The sequence below is a fragment of the Coptis chinensis genome, chromosome 7, assembly GCF_015680905.1.
Source record: "Coptis chinensis isolate HL-2020 chromosome 7, ASM1568090v1, whole genome shotgun sequence".
Lineage (NCBI taxonomy): Eukaryota > Viridiplantae > Streptophyta > Magnoliopsida > Ranunculales > Ranunculaceae > Coptis > Coptis chinensis.
In genome coordinates this window covers 73,195,048-73,203,343 of record NC_141462.1, presented here as the reverse complement: position 1 = coordinate 73,203,343, position 8,296 = coordinate 73,195,048, and the positions used below count along the sequence as shown (strand labels likewise).

General features: G+C 34.5%; 1 non-coding gene across 1 annotated transcript; it reads left to right on the top strand.

Annotated features, from left to right (window-relative positions):
* Positions 1-3,540: 3,540 nt before the first annotated feature.
* On the top strand, positions 3,541-3,644 carry LOC147488769 (small nucleolar RNA R71). Its single transcript, XR_015203381.1, has one exon. It is a non-coding gene; the product is annotated as a small nucleolar RNA R71 (small nucleolar RNA).
* The last annotated feature ends 4,652 nt before the right edge of the window (positions 3,645-8,296 follow it).

Below are 8,296 nucleotides of genomic sequence, written 5' to 3'. Positions count from 1 at the left end.
CTATATTAACAAATCAAGTCCTTTCAAAGCTTCATTCAAACTCCCTCTAATGGGACTATCATGAACAAAAGAATGAAAAGAAGACATAATAGAAAGAGAATCAATTGAATTAAATAATAATAATAACTTAAAGGTATTTTAATGGAGGTTTTATGGAGGCTACAATTATAAACCCTAATTACTTAAACTATACTAAACTAAAGAAAGGGGGAGAGAGAGAGCTAAATTATTCTAACTAATGGGAGGGAGGGAGAGAGCTATATTATTCTAACTAATGGGAGAGAGATAGCTAAATTATTCTAACTAATGCGAGGGAGAGAGAATAGAGTTTTGATTTCATCCTCTTTATATAGGAGAAGGTTAGGTTTACAATTTCGTGCATGGGCTTTGGAGCTGTGTTTTGGGCCACTAAATCAAGCCTAAAACCTAATTACTTAAGTCCAAAAAGGGTTTCTCTGCGGGAATTTACTTCAATACCCTTTTCATCCTTTTTTACTAGTCTAATTGGGTCAAATCTTGGACCATTAGAAATATCTTTCCGAGCCAATCGGTTTGACATATAATAGGCCAAATTTCGAGATCTGAGTCCAAAGATACGGCCTGTGGAAGTTCTATTGACCTTTCTGCTCTTTTTCTACCCGCGTTGACTTTGACTAGGCTTTAAAAAGGCTTTTTCTCCTTGAAACTTGGGCTTTAATCTTATAATTTATCTAGCAAGCAATTTGACTCCTTTCTTTTGCAAAAGTGACGTATTTATTCATATAATTGATTCCAAGACCTGAAATACACAAAAACACGTAAACATTACTAACTCTTATTTATTATAAACATAATTGGCCTAAATATAATACTTTTAAGGGGTTGAAACTACAGTTTTGGGCTCTTATTAAGTTACCTACCATTTTGGAAATACCATCAGAGTTTAAGCTTATAAATTATCCACATAAAAGTATATTGGATTTTAGAAAAGTTAATAGTAACATTATTAATTGGTTATCTTGAAAAATCCAAAAAGTATATCGATTTGACTTATCTAACCATAGTACGATAATAGTAGAAACCGGTAACATTAGATCCTTTGACAATGGTGAAATCAGTGGGAGTAACATATCATGATACATGTCTATTAAAGAAAAACAATGACATAATCATGAAATGTGGAAAGTAAAGAAGCTTTAACACAAGTCTAGATACTTGTAGCTTCTACAGTAATTGTTGTTCCTCATGATATTGATTTATTCAATATGAATAAACAATTGTTCTAAGATCAAACACTCCATAATGGGATTCTCATCAATGAAGCGTTCGTAGAAAAACCACAAAGAATGGTATTTGGAAAATCTTACATAACACAGAGATCTACAATTCCGAATGACATTGTGGCATATCTATAAGAATTCAATTATGATCTAGGGTTTCATTTCTATGAGCCAAGATAGGTATTGATTCTACTAATTATATTGACACCATAAAAGAAAGTTCAAATCAATGGAACATAATGGAGTTAAGGATATTGTCACATTGCGTAAAGGATACAAGAAAGTCAGCTATAAATGTGTCTTGCAGATAGAGCATGACTATAAAGGTAATAATAAAAGACATAGCCAGACTTGTTCCAAAGATTCCACCATCAAAGGTGTTAGCAATATAATGCGTGTCCTAGCAGGTATTGATAATCGGAAAAACGATAGTTCTACCTACGAATCTGGTAACTGTTTCATCATTTTAACTGTTTATAGATGAATCTGGTAACTGTTTCATCATTTTAAAAACATTTACCTTAACAGAAAGATGGCCAAAAGACATGGACATCTAACCATCGCGGCAATTTATAAGTGCGTTGGCAGTTGCCAAGAAAGGGCGCCCTAAGATGATAGGAACAGAGTCGTTAGCGACTTTTGTATCGAGGATAACAAAATCAGCATGATAGTAGAAATCCTGAACCTTAACATGCATATTTTCAACCACACCCTTTGGATATGTAATAGACCGATCAACTAATTGCAACGTTATTTTAGTAGGTTGCATCTCCTATAGACCTATTTGTTTATATAAATAATAAGGGAGTCAGTTAACACTCGCCCCCAGGTCTAATAGCGCGGTCGTCGTGTGGGAATCTCCTAAGGTGCATTATACAGTAGGACGACTAGGGTCCTTGTACTTAACGATTCCATTATGTTCGAATAAGGTTGGAAATTGTTCAGTAAAAAAAGCATCTTTAGAAAATATTTGTCTTACGCCTAGTTGTGCACAACTCTTTGAGAAACTTAGCATGGTGAAGTAACTTTTTAATCGCTTCAAGAAAGGGTAGGTTTATCGTTAGATTTTTGAAAACTTCACTAATCTCATCGAAATTCGTATCCTTGGTTAACATGGCTAATCTCTGGGGAAACGGTGGTTTCTCTATATATTTAGCATATGGATCAACATGATGTTTAACCTTGGCCTTTTGTTTCTTAGGTTGTGGTTTAACTGGTACGTCTACAGGGGTCGGATCTTCAGTTACTACTTCGGTATCTAGTAAAATATTCGGTGTAGGGACTACTGGTGGGATAACTACAGACATAGTTACGGCGTTATCAACCACTCTGCCAGAACGGAGAGTGGTGATGGCATTTAGCTCACCTACGTTTCCATTTTCATTACTAGTATTACCGTTTACCTCAAAGGCTGTGTTTGTTGTTTTAGGATTAGGTATCGTTTGGCCTGGAAACACACCTATTGGTTATACTTTCTCTTGGGTTAACTGCTGTAAGGAAAGTTGGATGGACTATAAAATCTGTTGTTGGGTTTGCATAAAGGCGTCAAAACGATCTGGTTGTGGAGGAGTGTTTGTTACAAGTTGTGTGACAGGAACTATGTCATGTTGATTATTAATAGGTGGGTTGTGATAGTTATTATTTACCAGAACGATACCTCTATTAGCATTATAATTATTATTGTTATAATTATTATAATTCCCTTGTCCTTGTCCTTGTCGTGGTGGAGCTTGGTTGTAATTGTTTGTTGGCCTAACATTTTGATTGTTATACCCTGGAGGTGTAATTTGTTGATTATTTCTCCAACTGAAGTTGGGATTTTGTCTCTAAGGGGCATTAGGAATAGGATAACTATTAATGGAGCAAGCATTATCTGGTTGTGATGGTTGTTGTTCATAGGCGAGAGGACAATAAGAGTCGGGATGCTCTGGACTCAAACAAAAATTACATGGAATAGAGTTGACATTCATGACGGGGGTAAGCTTTTGTTGAATAGAAATAGCTTCTACCTTTTTAGTGAGGGATTCAATTATAGTTTTAAGCTCAGGATCGGATTTAACCTCAACCATACTGATATCATTAACTGTTGAAGAAGAACTAGCGGAGCGGGGGATATCGTCACTACCCCGAGTTATTATTACGCTTTGTTTGATCTTCTAAAAACCTATAAGCCTCTGAGGCTCCTTTACTGAGGAAACTACCCCTATTCATTATATCAAGGACCTCTTTATGGTGGTGTAAAAGTCCATTGAAAAAGGCAGGAGCTAACGTGTCTTTCGCAAGGTTATGATGTGGACACTCTTTAAGAAGATCATTGAAACGATTCCAGGCCTCTAAAAAGGATTCATGAGGATTCTGGCAGAAAAAATGAATCTTGGAAAGCATTTCATCTGTCTTCAGTGGTGGGTAAAAATGTTCCATAAACAATTAAACAAGTTTGGCCCATGAGTCCACAGAATTAGGTACTTGGGCAGTTAACCAAGATGCCGCCTTATCGGCTAGGGTGAAAGGAAACACCCTCAGTTTAATTTGTTCTGCACCTACCGTAGGATGATGAAATGTGGTAAGAACTTGTTCAATCCTACTCATATGCTGATAAGGTTTTTCATGGTCTAACCCATAAAAAACTGGTAACAAATTAAATATATTCAGGGGGATTTGAAAATCCCCCACTGGGTTTGCAAGAACGATGCAAGATTTCGGTCTATCATTCAGGGCTTTGTAAAAGTCAGAGAGAGGAGTCTCTCTTTCTTCAACCATTATTTCAGGTGTAGTGTGTGGTATACTAGATAGGTGTGTGTGTTGACGCTCACGATAAATTACCTTAGTCGTTTTTTCTCTACCTGACCTTAATCTCATGCAAGACTAAGTCCAATATTAAAGAAATACGACAACAGTCAAAACAACCCTGATATGCTAGGAATAATCGTCTAACAGGAGATGTGAGGAGTGGAAGAAAGAAGTACCTGAATGCCTCCTTGCTTCGCTTATGAATAATGTCTTGTATACGCGAGCTCAGTGTATTTAACAAGTTAGAGACATTTAATAACTTGAAGAAATGGAAGTTTGTACTAACCTGTGAAAATTAGACTGTTCAGAAGAGGGCGCGAGGTGCGCTCGGAATTTGCCTTACAAGGGCGTGGGCCACGCTCTTGCCTAACTCGAAGTTCAGGCACTTTAGCGCGGGGCGCGCTCTTGCCTTGGACGATGTCCAGGCACTTTAGCGTGGGGCGCGCTTCAAAAATAGGCCAATGAGAGGCGGTAGGCTCGTGTGTATTCGCAAAAAAATGGGTTCTGAAGCAAACAACCACAGTTAGAACGAAACAAGGGTGGGTGAGTTTAATGGGATTTTAGTAGGATTAACACTACTAAAGAAAATGAAACTAAACACAACTAAGATGGCAGCGACGCCATTTGATAATCGGAAAAACGATAGTTTTACCTAAGAATAAGTATTTAAACTCAAATGTAAGTAAAACTAAATGCAATTTTTATGCTAATGTATCAAAGATTCTACTCTCGTTATCAATGCAATATTTGGAGTAGAGAATTCGTTCCACTCCTAGCTCGTTTAGATGTGAACACTTTCTAGTTTATGTATTCTAACAAAATCGTGAGAGTAATGGATTTGAAATTTAACTAAGATGGTGAATTAACTAATCAAGATGTGATAAATGAAGTGATGAAAATTCAATACTAAGATGACAATATGAGAAGGAATTAGGGGAATTTGATTTCACCTTGATTCGACTTAATAAACTAGCATAGAACTAGTTGTAATCCTAATCTTTATGTTTTCACGTAAAGGTTGGGTATTTTTAATCTCTAATTATTCATAATAATCTCTACCAACTAATAACTAGCATGTGAAACAATCAAACCCATTCTTATGGTGAACTAATTACTTTCTAGAGTAGAATAGAACATTACAACTATATCTACGCTAACAAAAGTCAAGTCATCATCAAGGCTTCCTCAAACCCCTCTAATGGAGGTTTAGCCTTGAGTCATTAAACTATCATTTCTGAAATAAGAACAATAAGAACAAGACATTATTTAATGAATAACAATTACTTTATTAATCTAATGGAAAGAGTCTAAGAATTAAACTGAAATAAAACTGAATTTATGAAATGAAATTAAGACAAAACTAAAACTAACTAAGTACTGAATTAGAAACTAAGTATTTGATAATTAACTAAGTTGAAATGTAAAGCTAATTCTTTATTATAAAACTAAATCTAATTATAAAAACTCATTCCTTGTTCTAAAACTAATTACTTGGATATAAAACTAATTACTTGGATATAAAACTAATTCCTTTTTCAAAAAACTAATTACTTAAGAGTTAAGTCTTAGTCCTCGTTATATACAAGAGGCTAGATCTACAATTTCGTGCATGGGCTTAGGAGGCATGTTTTGGGTCGGAAAATCAAGCCCAAAACCTCATTACTTCAGTCGACAAAGGGTTTTCAGCTGGAAATAACTTCAATAGCTTTCTCGTCCACTTTTGCTCCTCTAATTGGGTCAAGGATTGGACCATTAGAAAGTTCGTTCCGAGCCGGTCGTTTTGACATATGGTAGGCCCAATTCTGAGATCTGAGTCCAAAGATATGGCCTTTGGAAGTTCTGCTGACTTTTATGCGCTATTTCTACCCACGTTGACTTTGACTTTTCAGCTTTGACCGGGCTTTAAAAAGACTATTTCTCCTTGAATCTTGGTCTTTAATCATATAACTTCTTAGCAACCAACCTTTGCTCCTTTATCTAGCAAAAGGGATGCATTTCTGCACATATTCGACTCCAATGCCTGAAATACACAAGAACACGATAACAGTACTAACTCTTACTTATTAATCACATAATTAGTCTAAAAACAATATTGTTAAGGGGTTAAAACTACAGTTTTGGGCTCTTATCAGATATCACTTAGAATCATTATGGCTTTTGTGACTCATTACAATTTGGAGCTTCACTAAATAAATGTCAAAATCATTTTTCTGTATGTAACTTCATAATGAAAAGAACACATAGTTTGCAAACTTATGAGTCATATTATGGACTTAATAAACGAGTTTCCCAATGATGATATTTTAAGTTGAACAATATCATTAGTCTCTTCAGCTTTAAGGGAAACACTATTGATTAGTGTGTAATCTTGAAGGTCAGTGGGAGCATATTTTTTGATCCTGTATGTTATGACGTTTTGTTAGCTAGTAGTGACCTTGGTTTAATTGCATAAAAATAGATATTTTTTCTCTTCAAGAACTTTGAAATGAAAGATATTGACGAGGCAACATATGTGATTGAAATAAAAAAATTTCGAGATTAATGACAAAACTATTAATGTTGTCTCATGAAACACATTTTAATAAAGTTCTAGAGATATTATCTATATTAAGTTTTTTCAGCTACTGATGCATTTAAAAGTAATATTTGTTTATTAGCTCACATTTATTATGATGAATCACTTGATCGTGATTGAATGTTCAAACTCAGATTATGTTGATTCCCATTTATAGTAAATTTGAGTTTTGTTACTATATTTATAAACGGAAAAGTTTGTGGAATAATGTGAAGCAAATTACCTTGCTACTTCCACTAATAAAGCTGAGTTCGTGGTTTGCTTTGAGGCCATAATTTATGATGTATAGTGTGCATATTATCTTAGAATTTTGTTAACTTTATTTCTAAATTGCTGAGAACTTAATTAAGTTGCACCTATTTCTCCAAGAATGACAAACCATTATTGAGGTGCTAAACTGGTGAACTTGGAGATAACTTATGGAATGCAAAAACAATAAGTGTCTATAGATTATATAATATCGCCAACTTATGAACTAGCATGTCCTTAACCATTTGGTTACTATCAAAGACGATTATGGATTATGTCGACAATACAAGTCTTTGATACAACCAATGATGTTATCGTTATACGGATACATTGATGATTTATGCTTATTCTATTAGACACTTTAAGAGCTCAATTTTGTGCTTTTGCCAACTCTGTTTCATTAGTGAGAGTTCACATATTATGAATGAAACGAGTTATCATTGTTGGACATTTTAGACAATTGTACATTGACCTACACTTCTTACTTATGTGTTATGTTAAACAAGTTACTATTGACGTAGTACATGGAAGGAATGGTGTCGCACACATGTATAAATGACACACGACCGCTGTGACTCGCATTAGTAGATTGTTTGATAATGACATTATGATCACCAAATTAATGAGAAAATTGGATTGGATACATTTTCTAAAACTCGCATACGCATGTCAGTTATTTTAAGTTAAACATATGATTAGTCGTTTTACAAGACTATTATAAAGTATATAAGTTTGATAACACTTGTCATGTGGAACAAGTGGGAGACTGTTGGATTTTATTGAATCCCTAATGATGCCCCACATGATGGACACATGTCATGTATAATTGATGGTTTACAAAACATGGGCTTATATGATGCAGTATCCAAATCCATATGAATATTTTGGCAATTAGAAGTTATTTCCAATTATAGTATAATTTTAATGGGAAATTAGAATCATTGTACAATTAAGGAAACTGCCCTCTCCCCCCTTTTCTCTATATATACACATGCCTTATAGTTGTGTATTATGTTATGGTAAGAAAACACATTAGGGTTAGAGAAAAGGCTTAGGGTGAGAAACGAGTTCTCCTTCACCGTTCTACACATTTCATTTATCTAAAGCTATGGATTAAGGTATGTTTGTTTACGTTTAATTATTGATTTATGATTATTATGATGTTGGTGAGTTCATGCGATTCAAGATCCTTGGTTTAAAATTAAGAATATGTTTACAGCAACTAAATCAAATGAAATACTTTTTTTTCTGCACACAAGTAGGGATAATATTAATAATATAGTTGGGACTGATGCAAACCATTTAAAAATAGAATCTACAAGACATTCTACACAAATTTGTACCTAGTATGGCCTATAATGACACTCTAAGGAAGTGATAAAAATTGGTTTGATAGAAATAATTCATTCTGATTCACCCATAA